Genomic DNA, 25657 nt, shown 5'->3' with positions numbered 1-25657 from the left:
CTTTCCCAATTCTATTACTCTCCCCCAAAGGCTGTCCCTGCCTAAATCCTTCATGCCTAAATCCTCCACATCTTCCAAATGTTCTCTCTTTCAGAAAGGCATATTTTATCCTTTGAACTAGAAACAGTATCTCATTTCTCCGAAGACTCCAAGTATTTTCTTTATATCTTCCTTAAAATGTCAAATTCTATATCTTGTTCTGTCCTATATATAAATTCTGTGAAGTTACCTTGCATGTAATTATGAAGCACCATGTATAGCATAGACTCTGGAGCCAGAATGCCTGGGCTATAGTCCAAATTCCCCCGTTTTCTAGTTATGCAACCTTGGGCAAGTTATTTCTGTGCCTTAGTTTCCTCCTCTGTGATATGGGGATAATAATACTACCTACTTTAGTGCAGTTTGTGAAGTTTAAATGAGTTAGTGTATGTAAAGTGCTTAGGGTAGCTCCTGGTGGATAATAACCTCTATGTATGCATTTGTTATTTTTATTAAAAATTATTCATTTTTTTCTTTTTAGTTTTTAGTACTTTAAGTATGCAGTTATCTCTCTTGTGATCTTATAAATTTTCTGAGCCCAGGAATGTTTTCTTTCTCTTTGTTTCTTTTTAGCATAGTGTCTTATATGTAGCAAAGACCCAATAAATATCTGATGAATATGTCTATGTGTCTGTGCAACGTATCATTATTATGTTTATATCTATCATTATCTTTCTTTGTTGCATCTCTTGTTTATTGTTTTCTTTCTGTATAAGTCCTATAGCAGGAACTGTCTTATCACTTGCTTTTTTGTATTATAACTGTATCATTATATTAAAGTCCTTGAAGAGCTTTTACTTTGTGGGGTCCATCATTTCCTATGAAAATATAGAACATATGTGAGCTACTTAGCTGTGTAATTTGTTGAATGAATAAACATAGAAATCATGGACAAATAGTAAATGCTTCATAAATCTAGACACTGGCACTTCTCTCTCCAATCCACTACCAAGTATAAAACACTAAAAGTAAAACCACTTTCAACTGTATTCTCTACCCCCAACTACAGTCAAGAATGGACTTTCTTAGGTGTTCATTCAAAACAGAACTAAATCTCTATTATTCTTTTCTGTAAAACTTTCAAATGCCTACCTGACAGAATGTGTTACTCTGTGGGTAGGAACTTGGAAGGTCTGAGCCACTAGACAGACCCTGAGTGATTTCTTCAAAACAGTCTGGAATATCAAGTGATGATTCTTCAAATCAACATGAATTAGTTTCTTTACAGATGAAATAAAGTTAACTTTTCTAGGTATTAGTGATACTTTCCCATCATTGAGGGATAGTTTTCAAATTTCCCTTTATTGTTTTTAGCCAATTTGATTGATTGTATCTGCAATGCTGGCTAAACAGAATGTCTTGGTGAGAATAAAGGAAATGAGATGAGTTTGTATGAGAGTCAACAAGTTTAGTTAATTTCTCATTTTCTTTTAAACCCATGGCTTCAAAGACATTGACAGGGCAATGTATCAGTTATCATCGACAATTGTAGTCATGATATTATTTTTTCATAATATTATTAATAAATATAATTTCCTTGAAAATAAAGTATCTTATTGATCTCTAAGTCCCCTAATCCCCAGCACAGATGTAATAGATGTTATTGATTATCTATCCAAATCCATTCTCTTCTTCTCCCTTGCCCACAGAAACCCAATTAAACTCAGGTACTAGAATACAATCTGCTTTCAGAGATGTTAAACCTCTCTAACAGCCTGAGGAAGAGGGGTAAATCTTTATTAATTTCCTTAAGCCAACAGTAGTAATCTCAACCCTTTTACCAATGATATGTTAACAACGGGCTTGTGACAAAATTCTGGTTTATGAGAACTGAGGGGAAGCTTCTTAGGGACTTTTTGGGAGAGTTGTCTTTGTCCTTAAAAAGGAATGAAAGACAGAGTCAATTTCTTTTCAGCCTATGGACATTGCAACCTGCATGTGATGCTTGGAACTGTAGTTGCCATCTGTGCCTTGAAAAGAATCAACCTAAGACAACAAGGAAAACTCTGAGGATTGAAGAACTAAAAGACTGCATAAATCTGGTTCCTAATGACACCTCTGAGCCATTAACTTAACCAACCCTGAAACTCCCCTCCCTCTAGATTTCCTGAAAGAAAGAAATTTTTGAGCTGATTTTTCTGTTACTTAGAGCCAAAGCATCCTAATTGATAGAGTTGGGGTATTTATATGATTTACTACCTAAAGGATTTCTTATTATTCTTAATATTAGTCTTAATAATACCTAATAATAAAAAATAGTAATAATTTGCAACCTTTATTCTACTCTGTGGAAAACAATGTACGAGGCACTTGTATAAATTATTTTAATACTAATATTTGCTTGAAATAGTTGTTATTGCTCTCATTTTACATGTAAACAACAACAAGAATGGAGGCCTAAAAAGGTTAGTTAACGACATAATGCTCACAGTAAGTGACAGAGTCCAGGTTTTGAACGAGTCAGTCTGATCGGATTGCACCATCTTTCAACAACCCTACCATCTTTCAACAATCCTCCTCAATCAGTCTTCATAATTACATTCTGAGCAACTCAGGATTATCACCTTCACTTGAACAAATGAAGTACCCAATAGACTGTGTGATTTGCCAACAGCCACAAAGGAAAGCATTAATTCAAATATCTGAGTTTATAGAAATTCAGAGTTCTACGAAATTTAGCATTTCTTTATTGCTAGTCCCCACTTTTATTTCAGTACATATTTGATCGGTTTGTTCTTTTTATTAGATAATACAGATTATCTTGCACAGGTAAAGAACACTGCCACTCAAAACAGACACAGAGAAGTCATTTACCCAAGAATATTATTATTAATAACAAAGGGTTAAAAGCACATTTATTTAGTTAAAAAAATAAAAGGGCCAACTTCCCGAAGAGTAGAATGAGGAACACAGCTGACTTTGCCCAACAAAAAAGGATGTAACTAGAGGAAATTACTAAAAACAAAACAAAACAAAAAACCCAATTTTAAAAATCTCTGGAAATTGTCCTAAGGGCATCTGGCAAATGGAGAAATATTCGATCCAAAAAACAAAAAATCCACCACATCTTGGTAAGAACAGTAAGAGACTGTAGCAGATAAGCCAAGACTCACTCTATTACTGCCCCATCCCTCATTTCTGTGTTATAGAAGTTCTATCCTGAGTAGTATACAAGCAAGAAGATGGAAGCTCCCTCTTTCCACAGCTCCCAGTCTAGGACTATGGTTTTATCCTGGGAGGGGCAGGTTGCCTGTATTTTTCATCCCTCTTAACCCCATGCTGAAAAAGCTCTGTTCCAGATATGCAGGTCCAAGAGGACTAGGGCTCTCTTTCCCCATTCAACCCCTACTCATGGGGTAGAAGTGCTACTCTAGGCATGGCAGGCCAAAACTTGGGAGACCCCACTGCTTTTGCACCAATTTGCCTTTACAGCAGATGTCCTACACCAAGATGGGCAAGCTGACAAGACCTGGGGCTAAAATCTCCCTCAAGTGCCTGCTTGTAGAAGAGGGGTATCACTTCAAGAGAAAGGAGGGACACCTACAGCTCTATCAGAGCTGAGGTTCTGCCCAGGGAGGAAACACAGGATGCCAGAACAAAGTTCCATAGCTCTGCCTGAGGGGACTAACAATATTTGTAACAGTGTTTTGAGACTGTCAGGCCTCATGGCATTGTCAAAGACAATGAAGATCTTGGTGGAGAACAATTGAATGGGCACTGTATCTTCATAATAGCAGAAACAAGCAAAATGGCAGAAAAATCAGAAGTTTAACAAAGAGAACCAGGGAAATAAATAGCCAAAAAGAGCTCTCCTAGGATTATAGTACAATCTGGGGTTCAGGAAGACTGTGCCCATGAATTAGGCTGTACCCACTCAGGAACATCAGAGCAGGACATGAGGCAGACTTGAAAACATTCCCCCAAGCTGCACACAGATCAATCAACAAAATCTCACTGGCACTAGGAGCATAAACACAACCTCTGACCAAACACTGAATGAACAATAAGCCATGAAGACCTAGAGCAACTCCTAGGAAACCAGGCTTAAAAACAAAATCATTCCCATCCTTGACAGTGTGGAAGACTGAATTCATGCTCAAGGCCTTGCCCTGTCAGGAGTAACTGGAGAGAAAAAAATCCAAGCTACTAGTCCCTGGTTGAATGTGGGAGCAAAAATGTAAACTCCCTGAATCTTTATAGTAGCTTCCAAGCCATACATACATCCAATGGTAAAAGGAAAGAATATAACTGGCCAAGGAAGCTTAAGCACAATTTTTGACAAATAAATGGCTTATGCTGAAGTAGGGGCAATCCTTAGGTAACCAGACCAAAAGATTTTTAAAAAAATTAAGCAGGGAGGGGCTTCCATGGTGGCGCAGTGGTTACGAGTCTGCCTGCCAATGCAGGGGACATGGGTTCGAGCCCTGGTCCGGGAAGATCCCACAGGCTGCGGAGCAACTAGGCCCCTGCGCCACAGCTACTGAGCCTGCGCTCTGGAGCCTACAAGCCACAATGGCTGAAGCCCGTGAGCCTGGAGCCCGTGCTCCACATTGGGAGAGGCCACCGCAGTGAGAGGCCCGTGCAACGCAACGAAGAGTAGCCCCCGCTTGCCACAACTAAAGAAAGCCCGCCCACAGCAACAAAGACCCAACACACCCAAAAATAAATTAATTAATTAAAAAGAAAAAATTCTGCAAGCTTTAAAAAAAAAAAATTAAGCAGGGATATGAGAGCTTTTTGCCCACTGGGGAGGGAAATAAACTGCAAAGAGTTAGTTCAGCAAAGTTGCTAAACAAATAAATGACCAAGCAAACAATAACAAGATCAAGCCCCTGGGGGTGGGGTGGAGGTCAGTATTCAAAAAGTTCCTACTTATTTTATTTAAAATGCCCAGCTTTCAACCAAAAATTATAAGACATGGAAAGACACAGGAAACTGTGATCCATACACAGGAATAAAAGCAGGTAATAGAAACTGCCTTGAAGAGGCCCAGATGGTAGACTTAGCAGATGATCACTTCAAAGCAGCCATCATAAATATTTTCAAAATTAAAGGAAACCATTTCTAAAGAATTAAAGGAAGGTATGATAACAATGTCTCATCAAATAGAGAAAAATCAACAGAAATTATAATGGAGATCAAATGGAAATTCTGGAGTTAAAAAGTTTGATAACCAAAACGAACAATTCACTAGAGGGAATCAACAGTAAATCTGAGCCAACAAAAGAAAGAATCATCAAACTTAAATCAATACAGATTATACAACCTGAATAACAAAGATGAAGAATAAAGGAAAAGTGAAGTCTCAGACAGATTTGGGACACCATCAAGAATATTAACATATATATAATGAGAATACCAGAAGAGGAGAAAAAGGACAGAAAAAATACTCAAAGAAATAATGCCTAACCCCAATTTCTTTTAATTTCTCAAATTTGATAAAAACAAAATGAAATATTCTACACACCCAATAAGCGCTATTAACTCCAAGTATCTTACTTTATCTTAAACACAGAGATCCACACTCAGAAACATCATAATAAAATGTTAAATTCTAGGGATAAAGAGAAAGCCTGGAAAGCAGTAAGAATAAAACAACTCATTATGCAGAAGAGAACTCTAATAATAGCTGACATCTCATCAGAAACAATGGAGGTCAGAAAGGCAGTAGGAGGACATATTCAAAATACTGAAAGTAAAAAATTCCTCAACTAAGAATCTTACATTGAGCAAAACTATCTCTCAAAAATGAAGGCAAAATAAAGGCATTCTCAGAATAAAGAAAAAAAATGAGATAATTTCAGCAATTTGCTAGCTAACCTGACTTATAAGAAATGCTATAAAGAAGTTCTCAGGACATACAGATGGCCAAAAGGCATATGCAAAGATGCTCAGCATAGCTAATTATGAGAAAAATGCAAATCAAAACTACAGTGAGATATCACTTCACACTGGTCAGAAAGGCCATCATTAAAAAGTTTACAAATAATAAATGCTGGAGAGGGTGTGGAAAAAAGGGAACCATCCTACACTGTTGTTGGGAATGTAAATTGGTACAGCTACTATGGAGAACAGTATGGAGGTTTCTTAAAAAACTAAAAATGGAGCTACCATGTGATCCTGCAATCTCACTCCTGGGTATACATCCAGAGAAAACTCTAACTCAAAAACGTACATGCACCCTAGTGTTCATAGCAGCACTATTTACAGTAGCCAAGACATGTAAGCAACCTAAATGTCCATTGACAGATGAATGGATAAAGAAGATGTGGTATATATATACAGTGGAATATTACTCAGCCATAAAAAAGAATGAAATAATGCCATTTGCAGCAACATGGATGAACCTAGAGATGATCATACTAAGTGAAGTAAGTCAGACAAAGAAAGACAAGTATCGTATGATATCACTTATTTGTGGAATCTAAAAAAAAATGATACAAATGAACTTATATACAAAACAGAAACAGACTCACAAACATAGAAAACAAACTCATGGTTACCAAAGGGCAAAGCTAGGGGGGAGGGCATAAATTAGGAGTTTGGGATTAACATATACACACTGCTATATATAAAATAGGTAAATAACAAGGACCTACTGTATAGCACAGGAAACTAGACTCAATATCTTGTAACAACCTATAATGGAAAGGAATCTGAAAAAGTACATATATATGTATATATATATATATATATATATATATGTTCTTATTTATTTATATATATAAATCACTTTGCTGTACACTCAAAACTAACACATATTGTAAATTAACTATACTTCAATTAAAAAATAAAATAAAATAAAAATAGAAAAAAAAGAACCAACTATATGTTAACTACAGGAAACACAACTTAGATCAAAGCTACAAGTAGGTTGAAAGTAAAAGGGTGGAAAAAGATACTTCAAAAAAGAGTTTGAGTGGTTTTACTAATATCATACAAAATAAATTTTAAAACAAAAAAATGTTACTAAAGATAATAGAGAAATTGTATAATGATGAAAGGGTCATTCCATCAGGAATATGTAACAACTATAAACATACATTCTCCTAACAACTGAGGCCCAAAATACATGAAATCAAATCTGAAAGAATTGATGGGAGAGAGAGATAATTCAATAGTAGTTGAAGACTTCAACACTCAGTTTAAATAATAGATAACATAACTAGGCAGAAGATCAACAAGAGAATAAAAGACTTGAACAAGACTATAAAACACTAACAAACATCTGTAAAACACTCCACCCAATGATAGCAGAATACACATTCTTCTCCAGTGCACATGAAACATTCTCCAGTACAGACCATAAAATAGGTCTCAATAAATTTAAAAGGACTGAAGTTACACAAAGTATATTCTCAGACCAAAATTAAATTAAATTAGAAATTAATAACAAAGGAAATTTGGGAAATCCATAAATATGTAAAAATAATTAAACTTCCTGAATAAATGAGTCAAAAAAATAACAGGGCAGATTAGAAAAAATTTTCATGAATTAAAATGAAAACACTGCATACCAAAACTTATGGAATGCAGTTAAAGAAGGGCTCAGTGGGAAATTTATAGCTGTAAATGTCTATTTTGAACACATAATAAAGACCTCAAATCTTTCTTGTTATACTTTTATTGAGTACACCTATAATAAGAGATTGATTTAGTAATTTAAAAATTTCTCACAAAGAACCACCCAAGAGTGTATAGTTTCACTGGTAAATTCTACCATGTTTAAACAGGAACTAATACCAATTCTTCACAAATTCTTCCAAAAACATATAATTGGAGGGAACACTTCCCAACTTACTCCATGAGACAAATATTACCTGATAGCTGAACCAAACAAAGACATCACACGAGAAACAAAAACAACCCCCCACCCCGGCAAATTACAGGCCAATATGCTTATAAATATAGATGCAAAAAATTATCAGAAAATACTAGTTAACTTAATCCAGCAACATTTTAAAAGGATTATATTTCATAACCACATGAGAATTATCTTCCTGGGATAATTCCCAAATTCCAGGTTGGTTTAATGTAGAAAATCAATCAATGTAATACACCAGGCATATCTGTAGAGATTTAGATTAGTGGTTGCCTAGGGTCACATCAGGGGAATGGGGAGTGACTACTACGGAGTGTGAGATTTATTGTTGGAGAGATAAAAATACTCTAAATCCAGACTATGGAGACGACTGCACAACTCTATGACTCTACCAAAAGCTACTGAATTCACCCATTTAAAATGTACAGTTTTTTGATATGTGAATTATATTTTTATAAAGATGTCAAAAAATAAGACAACAAAACATAAATCATTAATTTGATCTTAAGTATTAGTTCATAAAAATTAATGAGAATTTAATTAAATTTATTTGTAAAATTTATTCTACACATTTATTTTCACTGCCACCCCTAGGGACTAAAGTTAGTACCTAAAGACCTACAGCTGAATAGTTTCTGATAAGCTCTTTTGAGTTTGACTTTAATTTATATAAATTCACCAAATATACACTGAGCATGTGTTATACACAAGATACTCTGATAGGTACTGTAGTGGATAGACACATAAATGTTTAAAAATAATCATCAGAATATCTATTCTCAAGTCAAATACTTTATTTTGATTTAAAGTGCAAATCTCATTCAGGGTTAAAATGTTTTTAGAAGAGCACCTTGGGCTTTTGGGTTAGCTAATATTGTCACTTATTGTCTATGATGAACTTCATTTATTTGTGGAAATTTCTATATTATTATTTACTTTTTTCTTTAATTATTTCAGTTACCATATGCTTTCTATTAACTGGGTGTGATAAGAAAGTGTGAGATTATTGGGACTTCCCTGGTGGCGCAGTAGTTAAGAATCAGTGGTTAAGACACAGGTTCGAGCCCTGGTCTGGGGAGATCCCACATGCCGCAGAACAACTAAGCCCGTGCGCCACAACAAACTGAACCTGTGCTCTAGAGCCCGCGAGCCACAACTACTGAGCCCATGCGCCTAGAGCCCGTGATCCACAAGACAAACCATCGCAATGAGAAGCCCACGCACCGCAAGGAAGAGTAGCCCCCGCTCGCCGCAACTAGAGAAAGCCCGAAGCAGCAACGAAGACCCAATGAAGCCAAAAATAAATAAATAAATAAATACATTTTTAAAAAAATGTGAGATTGTTAGCTACTCAGAAGTCCTCGGCAACTTTTCTACTCCATTACCACATTTACTTTAAGAATTATTCAGCTCTTACTTGACCCTAGTCATTGAGGTATGTAGGAATAATAAACTATGCTCATTTAATAGCTTAAAAAATTATGTTTAGAGTGGTAATTGTTTATGCAACATGGCTGGTAAGTGATTTGGACCTCATTCTTCTGACTCGAACTCCATCATTCTTTTAAATACCTTAAGTACCACAATGCTGCCCTTATATAAGAACCAGGCTCAGAGAAAGTCAGATGGAATTGAGTGTCTGAAGTTATTTCTGGGTCACTCAACCTAGGGAAGGAGAGCCAAAGAAGAGTTTATCATGGCGTAAAATTACCAATGCCAAACGAAGGAAGGAAAGGACAAGTAGAGGCAGTGACCTATGCAGCAAGAAACCTGGGCTGGAGCCAGGGGACCAAATTCTTATTTGGGGTCTGTCATAAAGTTCCTGTGTAACTTGAGTAAGTCGTTCAAGCTCCCCAGACCTCCATTTCCTCATCAATAAAATGTGGAGATTGGGATAAATATCTCCAAGACATTTTCCAGCCCTTTCATTCTATGGCTCTTTATTAGCAAGTGTCCAAACTGGCTTTCCCATTTTCCTCCATGCCTTCAGAAAACAGGTGAAACACATTCAGCAACTCTGTTTTCTTGTCATGCTGTATGATGCATAGACCATCTTAGATTTGCTAATCTAAGCTTCATTATTTTAACACAGACTCACCAATTAATTTTTTTTAGTCTTGTTTCTTTTCTAACCAACACTTACCTTTAAGGTGGCATTCTCTTGCATGTTTGAACATTCTCTTTCCATTCTATATGACGTACAGGTGCATTTTAAAATCTTTTCTCTCCAGAATGTGGAGAAAAGGAAACCCTCTCACACTGTTGGTAGGAATGTAAATTGGTGCAGCCACTAGGGAAAACAGTATGGAGGTTCCTCAAAAAACTAAAAATAGAATTGCCATATGCTTCAGTAAGCCCACTCCTGGGCACACATCCAGAGAAAACTTGAACTCAAAAAGATACATGCACCCCAATGGTCATAGCAGCACTATTTACAATAGCCAAGACAGGGAAACAACATAAATGTCCATTGACAGATGAATGGATAAAGAAGATGTGGTATGTGTATATAGACATAGATACTACCAGGAAGACAGGCATAGTACTGCTGCTAATGAGTATACTTAACTCAAAATCCTGGAACAGTTTTTAATGGTCTCAACACCGATATGCAAATCTTTTCCATGATCTTCATCAGTAGAAGAGCATCAAGCTCAGTATCACTGACCCAGTGGTCTTGGACTTAATCATATATATATTTTAAACCTTTTCTAAAGAGATCAAGACTGGTTTACATCATTGAGGAGTGACTGACCACACAAAAATGAATGGAAAGCAGACTAAGTAGGATCTTTCTGCCTAGCTAGAAAGGACTTTAAAAACACATAAAATTCTGAAATGGGCAGATTGTATATTATGGGAGTTTCTCTAGGATTCTTAGCCCCTATCCAATGACATCTTATTTTCCTGCTTGGTAGGGTTTATTTAATTATTTGAGTCATTCTGCCCTGTCTTCCTTCTCTTCCATTTAAGTCAATGTTCCTCTAAGACATTGAAGATGACCAGATGACGGTTTGAAAATCTGTGTGGGAGGAGAAGGGAATCTGACTCTGTGTTAGAAAGGCAGAATAAGTTCTAATGTTATCCCAGTTCAAGTTAAAGACTCGGGGTGAAACTCCTTCCCTTTTGAAAATTGCCTGGAAGTTTTTCAAAACCACAGACAGTGCATGCCTCCATGGCCAGCTCATTAGGGTGTTCCTGGGAACAGTGTGAACCCTCACAGTATATGTGTTCCCCTGAGAAGCTGCTCCGCATCCCTTCCCTTAGCATGTGCAGACTTTCTGCAAAGTTGAAAGTAAGCTAATGATTTTGTGGGTTCAAGCCCACACCCCTGCTACCCTGGTTTTATTTATCTCCTCTGTGCTGCACTGAAATCTCTTTTTTTTCCCCTGTATTTTTTACTTTGATTTTCTTAGATTTATAGTAGAAATAACTATTTCCACTAAAGCCAATCCACCCTCTGTTGGCAGAAAATTGGTCAGTGGTGAGACAACAAAACAGAACTGAAACTCAAAACTGTGGACAGACTCACTTTTCTGGAGATGAATCTGCCTATTTGGGGTGACAGTGTGTTGTCAGTATTCTGTAAATGGAAAAATCTCTTTCCTTCCTGGTATTTTCTCCCTCAGTCCCTGGGGGAGGGAAGAACAACTTGAAAACATGTACAGGCATATTCGTTCTGGTGAAAGAGGGTCAAGTGAAAAAGAGTTCAGGCAGAGAGCTAGTGAAAGAGAGGTCTGACTTGATACTCCCCAAGAGCATTCCTAATACCACCAGGGATTCATAAGTGCTGGCTCTGATGGTGAGAAATTCCTGCTGAGAAAGTATGAGAGAGGGAGCTTCAAAGTGTCTTCCTTTGCTAGTTGATCAGTGAAGACATCTTCCCCAGAAGGTGGCCCATTCTCACTACCCATTCCTCTCCCATGACCCTATCCTGTCTCAACAACGGTGTGGTCACTGTCCCTTAGATCTTTGCAGAGCTTGGCTCCTCCAAATCTCTGATGTCTCAACCCAAATGCCACCCTGCAGTAGAGCTTTCCTTGATGACTCAGCCGAAGTTGCAACTCCCATCCTTGCCTGTGTTGCTCTATCCCATTACCCTGTTTTATCATCTTCATAGCACTTGTCTCTCTATGAAATGATCTTCTTCATTTTGTTTGTTGCTGTGGATATGTTGTTTTTTTTTTTGGTCTCAATTTCCACCAAAGTATAAGAACTAGAAAGGCAGGAACTGTATCTTTCTGAATCTCTGCTACATCCCAGTGCCTGGGAAAGTACCTGGTACACTAGGGGCTCAAAATATTTGCGGAATAAATGAATTTATGAGTTCATGAGAATCACTGTAGGTAAGAAGATATAAGCTATATTCAGAAGCAGGGATTATCCGTTATCTCCTTTATGTATCCTGCTCCCATGTTTCCATCAACACAGTGGGTAAAGGTGCATATATAGAATCATATTCCTCAGGTCAGGGTGTGAAGTCAGAGTGACTGGGTAAAGTAACTGACTTCACTATGTCACATATCCAGATACTTTTCTCTGAAATCTAGCTTATCCAAGTAGGTAAGTACAAAGACCCTGAAGTGCACTGCTGAGGTCACAGCCTGCCTGCATAACTGGCTTAGTATTGTCACCTTGGGCAAATTAACCTCTCTGTGCTTTATTTTCTTTGCCTGTAAATGAAAATAGATTACTTCCCTAACTGGGTTGTTGTAAAGATTAAATGAGTTAATATAAGTAATAAACTTAGAACAGCATCTGGCGTGTCATAGCACCATAAGTGTTTACTATTAATTCTGTTATAATTCTCACTTCTTATACTGTGCCTCTAAGTCACAGGAATTTGAACTTTCTTGTGCCACAGTTTCTGACAGTATGGTGAAGACTGTGGACCATTTCTCATAAAAATGCTTTTAGGGCTTCCCTGGTGGCGCAGTGGTTGAGAATCTGCCTGCCAATAATGCAGGGGACACGGGTTCGAGCCCTGGTCTGGGAAGATCCCACATGCCGCAGAGCGGCTGGGCCCGTGAGCCACAATTACTGAGCCTGCGCGTCTGGAGCCTGTGCCCCGCAACGGGAGGGGCCGCGATAGTGAAAGGCCCGCGCACCGCGATGAAGAGCGGTCCCCGCACCGCGATGAAGAGTGGCCCCCACTTGCCACAACTAGAGAAAGCCCTAGCACAGAAACGAAGACCCAACATAGCAATCAATCAATCAATTAATCAATAAAAAAATAAATCTTAAAAAAAAAAAAAAATGCTTTTAAAAGCATAAACTACACAATATTACAAAGGAAGCAAATATATTGAAATATTTATCAATTTTCAAAAATCTGTGCTATTGAAATACATCTTCTTTTTAAACACATTAAATAACAAGATATACTGACAGGAATTATAAGTACCATCATTTAAAAGTAGCGAAAAGCATAAACAATACTTCAAGATATTGACAACAACAATGAAAATATCTGTGATTTCTATTACTGACAAAATCACAACTACTGCTAATATACTGTGGTTTATTGTTATCACTAATAATTGAAAGGAAAGCTAAATTTCAGTTAGAGGTTAGAGAAAATGAAGACGCAAATTTTTTTCCCAGTGCAGTTCACAGACACTCTGATCATATCCACAGTTCATGTAATCCAAGATGAGAACACCTGCTACAGATACTGTTTTCAGCTCCTTTAATAGCTACCCCCAGGGCAGTTTGGCAAAATATACATACTTTTTAAAATGCATTTTTAGAAATAGAGGCGATTTGACTCTGAGACATATATCCAATAGAAATGCCCATGCACATACACACACAAGAATACTTACTACAGTCTGTCTGAAATGGTGAAAGACCAGAAACAACCCTCATATCTATTGACAGGAATTTGTTAAAATAATTTCATTAATCTGTACACTATGTAATACAAGTTTTGTTTTTGTTGGTTTGTTAAGGAAGAAGCTGAAGCCTGAAAATTGTCTCTATGTACTGACATAAAAGACCCTCTTAACTGAAATCACAAAGTCACAAAACATATATAGCATTATCCTATTTTTGTAAAGACCCAATTAATTGTATAGATATACTGATTAACAGTGGTTATGGGGGTGGTTGATTATGGGGAAACTTTCACTTTCTACATATTTCAGTAATTAAACATTTCTTTTTTCCAATAAGCCTGTATCTTCAATTATCAAAAACAGGATGATGATTATTTTTGAAAAAACAAACCCAGCTCTCCCAGGTTTCCTGGCATCCAGAAGCTTATAGTTTAGTAAATGGGTAGAAGACCAAACATATTTATTATTATTTGCATGCCTGGGGGCAGGTAGCTTCATCTAACCCAGAGAGATAACCCCTGGGGCTTTTCCCAGAATTCCTACTTAAGAATGATGCTGTGGGTCTCAAGCCATGGCCTACTAGCTTTATATTACTCAGACATGAACTAGCATTTAATCTCAAAAGCTTTGAAATATTTTGGGTCCATTTGGTCCAGTCTGCCAATGTTTCTTGTTTCTGGATCCCTCTCTCTACCCATTCTTTAGCATTGCTGCTCGTTGATGTGAACCAAATGCTTAAATTGCTCATTTAATGTTCGTTGTTCTGCCTGCAGCAAAACATTACTTTACTTTCACTGCCCTCTGCATGTACTTGATCCATTCTGGCAATTGGGTCTCATCCTTCTAGCTGTCCTCATCTGTCTGCATTGCATTTGAAGATCAGAGAAGAGAGCAAACTTCAGGTTAGGGAGGCTGTCATGGTCACAGCAACTATACAGTTTTATCAGCATATACATACTTAAACATCACCCTGCAATGCCAAATCAATGGCAATGGTTTGTTTTAAGAATCCATGCTTCTTTTAAAACAAAAAGGGCAGGGGGGAATTGCCACTTCCTCTTCCTTTCATTTATAGATCTCACCATTTCTCAACTCACAGCAATCTAGTTCCTATCTCCACCACACTTCTCTTTAACATCTCCAACAAGCTCCATGCACGTTGCTGCTCTTTTGTTTTTTTGTCCTCATGTTATCTGATATTGTTGCTCACTGACACATCTGTGAAACTCTGTCCTCTTTGTTTCTAGGACAACATGCTATTGATTTTCTTCCTTCTTCTCCTTCAGAGTTCCCTCTTTTCCACTCTTAAATACCAGGGCTCCTCAGGGCTCCATTTATGGCTATAGGACTATGGCCCATAAGCACCTTTAAACTCAACATGTCCAATCCTAAATTTTGCATTTTTCTCCCCAAACCCTCTCTTCTCTATTCTCCATTTCCTATCCCAATGCATGACACCCTGCTTTTCTACTTGTTCAAGGACAAACACTAAGCATCCTGCTAGAACCCTCCCTCTCACTCATCCCTACAAACCCAACCTCTCTTTTGATTCCATAGCTTTTACTGTCTTAAATGTCTTCAATCCATCAATTTCACCCCATTATTGCCCTAATTCAGGGTCTCATTACGCCTCACCTGGGCAACCACAACACTCTCTCAACTAGACTTCTTGCCTCTAGTTTGGCTAGCTTCTATTTACAAATGACTACATGATCTTTCTAAAGCCCAAATATGATTATGCCATTTCTTAGCTAAATTTCATAGATCCCCATTACTTTTAGTATTAAAGTAAAAAATTCTTCATGGACCAACCAAAGCCTTCCATGATTTAATTTCTGCCTTCTTCTCTAGGCTCATTTCCTGCCATACTCACCACAGACAGCTCAGTTCAGTCACAGGAAATAATTTGGTGAGTGTTCCTTTTGAACATATGTCACATGTCTATGCATTTATACATGCAAGTCTCTCTGCTTGAAGTAACCAATTTCCACACACCCCCCACCACCATTGTCACAGATATCCTTACACACACATCTGATATAAGTCTAGCTAATGTGGACCTGTCCTTGAAAACTCGTGTCATTGACCCATATATCATCACCTCTACCTACCAATTTAAATCGATCCTGTGCTACCATTATCATAGCATTGATTACTTGGCACCATATCCGCCATCAGGCCAGAAGCTTCTCAATCACAGAAGCCATATCTCATCAGATTCAGTATCACCAGCAACCACTGGGTACTCAACCAATGTCTGTGGAATAAACAAATGGGTGATTTACTTTATGATACAAACTCCCATTCTCTCAACTACTCAGTCCCCATGATGAAAATCAGTTCATGTCACTCACTTCCCCAGAAGCCTCTCCCATGCCATTATGAGAATAAATTCTAAAGTCCTTAGTGTAAAACCCAAGACTTCATAATCTAATTCCAAACTGCCTTTCCAGAATTATTTCCTACCATATACCACCTGTGGATCATTTGCTACAGCCCTACTCTACTGTTCATCTTTCCCTGAATTCTTTTACTCTCATACTTTCAGACCTTGATCTATTCAAGGAGAATTCACAAATCAGTATTATCTGGAAAACTTTTCTCAGGAAGAATTAATTTCAGGAGAATTAATTCACTCTTAATACAAAATGCCTTTATTTAGTGTTAATTATTTTTTGCTATTTTTCTATTTAATTTCCTCCCATTGATTATAATGTCCTCAGAGATGGAGAATTTGTCTCATTCCTCTCTGCTTACCCTTTTCTATTCCTAACCCCAAGGCAGCAACTTGCACATAGTTGATAATCAATAAACATTTGGTAAATTACATACATTTAACTGGGAAGTTTCACCTTATTTTAAAAATAAGTTTAAATTTTGAAGCTGATAAAGCAAAATTATGCCTAAATTCCATGTTCTTTCTATTCCTGCAACTTCAGAAAAAAAAATCCTGGACACAGGCAACAAAAATGAACAAGCGGAATAACATCAAACTAAAAAACCTCTGCACAGCAAAGGAAACAATCAACAACATGAAAAGGCAAATTATAGAATGGGAGAAAATATTTGCAAACCATGTATCTGATGGGTTAGTATCCAAAATATATAAAAAACTCTTACAACTAAAAGAAAAAAGAAACCTGATTAAAAAATGGCCAAAGGACTTGAATAGACCTTTCTTCAAAGACATACGATTGGGCAACAGGTATATGAAAAGGTGCTCAGCATCACTAATTATCAGAGAAATGCAAATCAAAACCACAGTGAGAGATTATCTTACACCTGTTAGAATGGCTATTGTCAAAAAACAAAAGATAACAAGTGTTGTTGAGAATGTGGAGAAAAGGGAACCCTTGGTACACTGTTGGTGGGAAGGTAAATTGATGCAGCTACTATGGGAAGCAGTATGGAAGTTCCTCAATAAATTAAAAATAGAACTTCCATGTGATCCAGCAATCCCATTTCTGAGTATATATCCAAAGAAATTGAAATCAGAATCTTGAAGAGATATCTGTATTCTCATGTTCATTGCATCATTATTCAAAATACTGAAGACATGAAAGCAACCTAAGTGTTCATCGATGGATAAATGGATAAAGAAAATATGGTATATACATACAATGGAATATTATTCAGCCTTAAAAAATGAAGGAAACCTTGCCATTTGAATACCATGAATGAACCTGGGAGACAGCCTAATAAGTGAAATAAACCAGACACAGAAGGACAAATACTACATACAGGATCTCACTTTTATGAGAAATCTAAAATGGTCAAATTCATAGAAGCAGAGTAACCAGGCGGTGAAGGGAGGGGGAAATGGGGAGGTATGAGTCAAACAGTACAAAGTTTCAGTTATGCAAAATGAATAAATCCTAGAGATCTACTGTACAGCATAGTGCCTACAGTTAATAATGCCATATCATATACTTAAAAATTTGCTAAGTGGATAGATCTTATGTTCTTATCACAAATAACAATAAAGAGGGTGGATGGCAATAAACTTGTAGAAGTAAAGGATATGTTTATAGCACTGGCTGAGGTGATGGTTTCATGGGTGTATACTTATCTCCAAATTCATCGGTTGTACAATTGAACGTGTACAGCTTTTTGTATGTCAATCATACCTCGATAAAGTGGTTTTAAAAACTCTGGAAAATACAAATGTCACTTATTCATTCACAGAAAAAAAAATCCTAACTATCTTAACATTATTGCTAACCAAAAACTAGTACAATTTAATATATAAGAATGAATATAATATAATAATATAATAAAAGTAATAATAATATTCTATTAAGAAGGCCATGCTTTCTGAGAAGGCAGCATCTGTTCATGAAGACTGAATATACACTTCCTTTATTGATTTTAGAAGAAATGGGGTATCCAAGGGCTTACACCACTGGACTATTCAAAGTTATTTCTAACAAAGCCTCTAGACTGTCAGTGAGGTCAAGGTAGTCAGAAATATTAGAAAAGACAAATCCCTATTTGAGGCAATCATAGCCAGTGACATAAGAATTTCACCGCTAATACAGAAAAAGGGAAAAACAAAGCTGGCATCTCTGGTTATCATAACAGCCTTGAGTTTGCACCCCTAAAAATGCACTTCTCTCCTCTCAACCTGTCCTCAGCTTCTTCCATTCCTCTTGGAAGCACAGGGAAATTCCGATGTTCTCCTGTGTCACTGACCAAAGATGAGCACGTCAACTGTGGTAGAAGCTGCTGGTTCCCTGGTGACTGTGTCAGAAACCCATGTATTTCTCCAAGTGTTACTCAGCATGCAATACCTTCAGTAAATAAACGGCTTCTGCCTCCTCTGTGCCTTAGACAATAACAACACAAACAAATCTAGGTGAAGGCGGAGGTTGGGGGTAGGGATGAGGTCAGGATGGTAAAGGGGAGAGATATAATAATAAATGGTGAGTTTGTTATACCACATGTGTTGGGCTGGTAAGTGTCTGCCTGAAAAAGGCAAATAGTGGAGTCTCTCCTGGATGATGGAGTAGGGAAGGACACAGGACATCAGTGTAGCACAAGATGGAGAGCCTTATCCCAGCACACCCTTCCCCAGCCAGACACTGAGGGAATGATGTGTCCATGTGTCTTCATGGCAGAGATGTCTTGATGTGTTTGCAGGGCAGCACTTTCTAGTTCTGAGTCATCAGATAAAGTGAGCTTCCTCTGATCTTTTCAGTATAATGATTTTTTAAAAAGCCCTTCCCTCTGGAACCCATTCCCATGTAGATGAGCCTCTAGAAGCTGGCAGGGAAAGGGAGACAACTCTGGGTTTGGAAAGTTAAAACCTGGTTTAACTTTGGCCCTTCTGAGAATCCTCCCTTCCTACCTCACTGGTTGCTCTGAGCATCAAATGAGATAGGTATGAAAACTCTTTAGGAAGGGCTGTGTAAATGCTAGTATCACAATGGCTGCTCCCCACCATCAGAGCTCACACGAGGAAAATTAAGAAGGTGAGGTTGTTTTCAGTTTTCTTCCTCTATTTTCCTTTTCCTTATTACAGTCTTCTGAACCTACCTCTGACCCAGTGTTCTCAGCAGCTTACCGTATTACCCTGCCTTGACTCACTTGGAAGTATCTTTTCCTTACAATGTTTTCATTGTAAGGGAGGATACTTAAAGAGATAATATTTGGATGCCATTGCACAAATGTCCAAGTGAGCTATGAAGCCATATAACAGATAAGTGTCATCTGGTGAAGCATGGTGTAGGGGTGGGGAGGGAAGCAGTAAGATAGATGGTCAAGGGAAAGGTGACCATTCTCAACCCCAAACTCCCTGGCTCTACCACCTAGCTTCCTTGCCAATAAGAACAAATACTCATGGAGTTGTTGTAGCATTAAAAGAGTGGATGCTTAGCACAGTGCCTGGCATTTATTAAGTGCAACGTGAACACTAAAGTGCTATCATAAAATTATGAAGCTATGGAGATAAGGTAGTTCCAGGCAGCAAAAGACCTTGCTCCCAGTAAAAAAGAAGGATGAGGAAAAGCAGGAGGCACTGGGGAAAGAAGTGGCAGAAAAACACAAGAATTTTATTACCCACAGGATCTCAAATTTAAAAGCTTAAATAATAATAATAAGCTTTAAAAAATAACCTTAAGTAATTGAAAGCCTTAAACAGTAATAATAATACCTTAAATAAGCTGTCTGTGAAATAGGTTTGCCCAGGGCAAAACCTATTCACGTGTAAGGTGTGTGTATGTAAATGTATTTACTGAAAGAACAGGAAAATGATGGCTAGGTTTTGGAGGGAATAACATCGGTTTTGTTGGTTTAACCATGTGAAGACTAATAACCACTCACTCACACACAAATATTCACAGAACTATCAAACTGGGACTGAACATGCAGGGTTTCATGGAGTACATCCAACTTCACCATGTCCATGATGTCAAGTTGGTTGGATCAAAATGTTCAGGGTTGGTAACATAGCACATGTGGCTTTGTTACATCTATACATTACTACATCTATTTAGAGCCATGTGAGTCTCCTACTGGGTGAGAGTGAAAAGAGCAATTGAAGAGGCTGATCATGAATTCCCTTGTTTGTTTTTCTTCCTGAAAGAAATAGGTAGCAGGGTCTGGAAAGTTAGAGTAAAACATAGCATGATAATCTATTGAGCAGTTATTAAATGTTAGATACTGTGCATTATCTTCTCTAATCCTCATAAAACCTAGGAGCTATGTAATATCATTCCCATTTTACAGATAAGGAACTGAGATTTGGAAGAGTTAAGTAACTTGCCCAAGTTACAGAGCTAGTAAAAGACAGAACTAAGAGTTTCATTCAGCCAGTTAAAATTTAAAGCTCTCATTCTTCTTTTTTTTTATTTTTTATTTTTTTAACATCTTTATTGGAGTATAACTGCTTTACAATGGTGTGTTAGTTTCTGCTGTATAACAAAGTGAATCAGCTATAGATATACATACGTCCCCATATCTCCTCCCTCTTGCGTCTCCCTCCCACCTTCCTTATCCCACCCCTCTAGGTGGTCACAAAGCACTGAGCTGATCTCCCTGTGCTATGCGGCTGCTTCCCACTAGCTATCTATTTTACATTTGGTAGTGTATATATGTCAAAGCCACTCTCTCACTTCGTCCCAGCTTACCCTTCCCCTTCCCCGTGTCCTCAAGTCCATTCTCTACGTCTGAGTCTTTATTCCTGTCCTGACCCTAGGTTCTTCATAACCTTTTTTTTTTTAGATTCCATATATATGTGTTAGCATATGGTATTTGTTTTTCTCTTTCTGGCTTACTTCACTCTGTGTGACAGTCTTTAGGTCCATCCACCTCACTACAAATAACTCAATTTCATTTCTTTTAATGGCTGAGTAATATTCCATTGTATATATGTGCCACATCTTCTTTATCCATTCATCTGTCGATGGACACTGAGGTTGCTTCCATGTCCTGGCTATTGTAAATAGTGCTGCAATGAATATTGTGGTACATGACTCTTTTTGAATTATGGTTTTCTCAGGGTATATGCCCAGTAGTGGGATTGCCGGGTCATATGGTAGTTCTATTTTTAGTTTTTTAAGGAACCTCCATACTGTTCTCCATAGTGGCTGTATCAATTTACATTCCCACCAACAGTGCCAGAGGGTCCCCTTTTCTCCACACCCTCTCCAGCAATTACTGTTTGTAGGTTTTTTGATAATGGTCATTCTGACCAGTGTGAGGTGATACCTCATTGTAGTTTTGATTTGCATTTCTCTAATGATTAGTGATGTTGAGCATCCTTTCATGTGTTTGTTGGCAATCTGTATATCATCTTTGGAGAAATGTCGATTTAGGGCTTCTGCCCATTTTTGGATTGGGTTGTTTGTTTTTTTGATATTGTAAAGCTCTCATTCTTAACCACTATTTTACTAAGCTCATTTTAATGACATATTTTAGTCAAATATGCAACCATATTTGGAAGCAATAACTTTAAAAATACTTTGTGATTTCTTATACTTTTGATTTCAAAATAAGTTTAGATTTATAGTTTTTCAGTTACATTCTTAGATCCCATCCACTTAGTTATTAGTCTGCCATAGTATCTCAGATTTTCTTTGTTTCTCATGACTTTGACACTTGTATTCCTCAGATATTTTGTACAATGTCCCTCCATTTGGATTTTTCTGAGGCTTTCTCATGACTACAAATTTTTTTCTCATGGGGTTATGAATTTTTGAGGAAGAAAAATCCAGAGGTGAAGTGCCCTTTTCATTGCATCATCATCAGTACATGATATCAACATGACTTTTTACTGGTGATGTTAACTTTGACCACTTGGTAGGGTGCTGTCTGCCAGGTTTCTCCACTGTAAAGTGACTATTTTTCCCTGCCCATACTCCACTCATTTGAAGCAAGTCACTAAGTCCAATCCATATTCAAACCTCCACCTCCTGGAGAAAGGAGTATCAGAAAATTTGTGGACATATATTAAAACCACCATGGAAATTCATATTTGGGTTACTTTAAAACTGTGCAAATACTCTGTTTCTCCTTAAAGTTTTGCCCACTAATTTTAGTATTCATCAATGGACCTTGCCTGCACCAGTGATTACTCTGGTGTTGTGATGGTGACTTTGTACTTCCCTCACTGTTTCTGCATTTATTATCTGGAATTCTTCTGTAAGGAAGATTTGTTCATTCTTCCTCATTTATTTATTTATTCCATCATTTGTATCAAGATATATAAACTCAGTATATAGAAAATAAGTACATATAAACTGCATACTATAGACTCACAGGCATTTATTAATTCATTTAAACTTTTTATCTAGAAATAATTTTAGATTTACAGAAAAATTGCAAAGAGTTCCCATATACCTTTCACCCAGTTTCAATTTCCCTTAATGCTATCAGCTTATATTACTTTGGTATATTTACCGAAACTAATAAACTAATATTGGTATATCACTATTAACTAAATTCCATACTCTATTTAGATTTCATCAGTTTTCCTATTAATGTCTTTTGCTATTCTAGGAGCCCATCCAGGATGCCATATTGCATTTTATTGTCATTTCTCCTTAGTCTTTCTTAGTCTGTGATGGTTCCTTTCTCCCCCATCCTTTTCAAGATTATGTCATGTATCTGTATTCATTTAACACAGTCTGCATTCCATTCTGGGATCTCTTCAATATCCTATTTGATTTTTTAAAAACTTTGTGATGTTCACTCCTATAGGTTTTGTCAAAAGCATAGAGTGATGTATCCCTCCACTACAGTATCCACTGTACCATACAGACCAGTTTCATCACCCCCAAAATTCCCTTTTGCAGTCCATTAGTAGTCAAGCCCTTTTACTTCCTCAAACCCTTGGCAGCAAATGATCTGCCTTCTGTAGCTACAATTTTACCTTTTCTAGAATGTCATAGAAATGGAGTCATACAATATGTAGTCTTTGGGGTTTGGCCTCTTTCACTTAGAGAGATGCATTTAAAATTCACCCATGTTGTTGGATGAATCATCATTAAAAAGTTTTAAGTTTAATAAAGTTTCATTTATTAATTCTTTATTTTGTGGATTGTACTTTTGGTGTCATATCTATACAATGGAAGATTACTCAGCCATGAAAAAAATGAAATAATGCTACTTGCAACAACATGGATAGACCTAGAGATTATCATACTAAGTGAAATAAGCCAGAGAAAGACAAATATCATGATATCGCTTAAAGGAACCCAAATGAACTTATTTACAAAACAGACCCACAGACATAGAAAACAAAGTTATGGTTACAAAAGAGGAAATGGGGGGAGGGATAAATTAGGAGGTTAGGATTAACATATATACACTAATATATATAAAGTAGATAACCAACAAGGACTAACTGCATAGTACAGGGAACTATACTCAATATTTTATAACCTATAAGGGAAAAGATTCTGAAAAAGAACATATATATATATATATATACACACACATACACACACACACATATATATGTATAACTGAATCACTGTACCATACACCTGAAACTAACACAACATTGTAAAACAACTATACTCAATTAAAAAAAATTGAAAAAAAACCCAATAGAACTATGCCACAAAAAAACCCAACAACTTATTGCCCAATTCCGAGTCTTGTAGATTTTTTTGCTTATGTTTTCTTTTAGAGTTTTACAGTTTGATATCTTCCATTTAGATTTATGATCCATTTCAAGTTAATTATTGTGTATTGTGTGAGTTAAAGGTCATGGTTACTTTTTGCATAAGGATAACCAATTGCTCTAGGACTGCTTGTTAAAAAGATCATACTTTCCTTATTGAATTGGTTTGACATCTTTTGTTAAAATCTATTAACTCTATTAACCCTCTGACTTCATCATTGTAGCTTTATGGTTATAACTTTATAGGTATATAATTCTTAAAATCAGAAGGTGTGAGTGCTCTGGCTTTGTTCTTTGTTTTAAAAATTGTCTTGGTTATTCTGGGTCTCTTCCATTTACATGCAAATTTTAGAATCAGCTGTCAATTTCTACAAAAGAACCTGTTAAGATTTTGATTAAGATTACATTGAAGGCCTCCCTGGTGGCGCAGTGGTTGAGAATCTGCCTGCCAATGCAGGGGACACGTGTTCGAGCCCTGGTCTGGGAAGATCCCACATGCCGCGGAGCAACTAGGCCCGTGAGCCACAACTACTGAGCCTGCGCGTCTGGAGCCTGTGCTCCGCAACAAGAGAGGCCGCGATAGTGAGAGGCCCGTGCACCGCAATGAAGAGTGGCCCCCGCTTGCCACAACTAGAGAAAGCCCTAGCACAGAAACGAAGACCCAACATAGCCAAAATTAAATTAATTAATTAATTAAAAAATAAATAATAAATAAATAAAATAAAAAAGTCAGTAGTGCCTGACAGCCAGCATTTAAAAAAGAAAAAAGAAAAAAGAAAAAGATTACATTGAATCTACATATCAATTTTTGGATAATTGATATCTTTAAAATATTGAATCTTCTGATTCATGAACATGATATATCTGTCAGTTGTTTGAGTCTCTTTTAATTTCCCTGAGAATAAAATGTTTCCTGAAGACAAAATAGTAGTAAGTGACAGTTAAAGTCCACACAGCAAAGCCACAGGATTTAGAACTATCTAAGGCAGATTAATGTGGAGAGAAATAGCTTTATATATTTCAAAAGCCTCTCAGGAAAATGAAATTTAGTAACTGATATCATAATGATAACCCAAAATCATTAGGCGAGCAGTAAATGCTATCTAGTGTATTATTTAATAAGGCAAAACAGCATATACTTAAAAAAAAATCTTTTAATTGATAGTGATAAAAATAAAGTATGGTGCTTAAAGGAATGTTTCAGTTAAATGGAAAATTCACTAAAAAGGGATACTTCATTTCCAATAATGCCAAAAGACTTAAGCATCTCTGAAAATGACATCCTTTATCTAGATACTTACAGAAGTAAGAGAGGCAGGCCAGGTTTCTCCTTTTGCCTGGGGATCTCCCTGCAAGAGACAGGAGTAGTTTTTCTTTCACTATATGCAGGGCTTCGCAGGATGTTGTTTGATCTTGTTTGTGACTTCAGAAAGTGGCTGACAACGTGCGGGTGCCTCTAAGAACTTCCCACAAGAAATGCAATCTGTTTTCTCTCAGCTAGAAAAAAAAAGGAAGCCTTGGTTTTCTTGTAGATATACTTTGGTTTCATAGTGAAGAGATGAAAGTTGTCAGGTTTATTTTTCTTTTTGTCACAGCACTAGGTAAGTCTCCCTTGGCATTACAGCTTTTGTAGTTGGAAATCCAATCAACACAGACAAGAGAGATTAAAGGAGAACAGTAAAGGAATTTCCATCATTTTAGACAATTGTTTCATGAGTCACACTTTTCTATGATGCTATGCCAAATATCCCATTAGGATATTAGAGCCAAGTTAAACATTTGAACTATGCCACTCAGTCAGGGCTGAAAGAAATAGGCATAGCCTCAAGATTT

At 37.0% G+C, this 25657-nt stretch overlaps 1 long non-coding RNA gene across 3 annotated transcripts in view; it reads right to left on the bottom strand.

The window, feature by feature from the left end:
- Nucleotides 1-25443, bottom strand: part of LOC130709052 (uncharacterized) — a 143645-nt gene extending 118202 nt beyond the window's left edge. For all 3 annotated transcript variants that reach the window (XR_009009504.1, XR_009009502.1, XR_009009503.1), the window contains exon 1: nt 25126-25443. This is a non-coding gene — a long non-coding RNA (uncharacterized LOC130709052). The remainder of the gene's footprint in view (nt 1-25125) is intronic.
- Nucleotides 25444-25657: the final 214 nt, after the last annotated feature.

The sequence above is a fragment of the Balaenoptera acutorostrata genome, chromosome 1, assembly GCF_949987535.1.
Source record: "Balaenoptera acutorostrata chromosome 1, mBalAcu1.1, whole genome shotgun sequence".
NCBI classification, from domain to species: domain Eukaryota; kingdom Metazoa; phylum Chordata; class Mammalia; order Artiodactyla; family Balaenopteridae; genus Balaenoptera; species Balaenoptera acutorostrata.
Note: the sequence above shows the minus strand (reverse complement) of the source record. Positions and strands in the feature narration are given on the sequence as shown.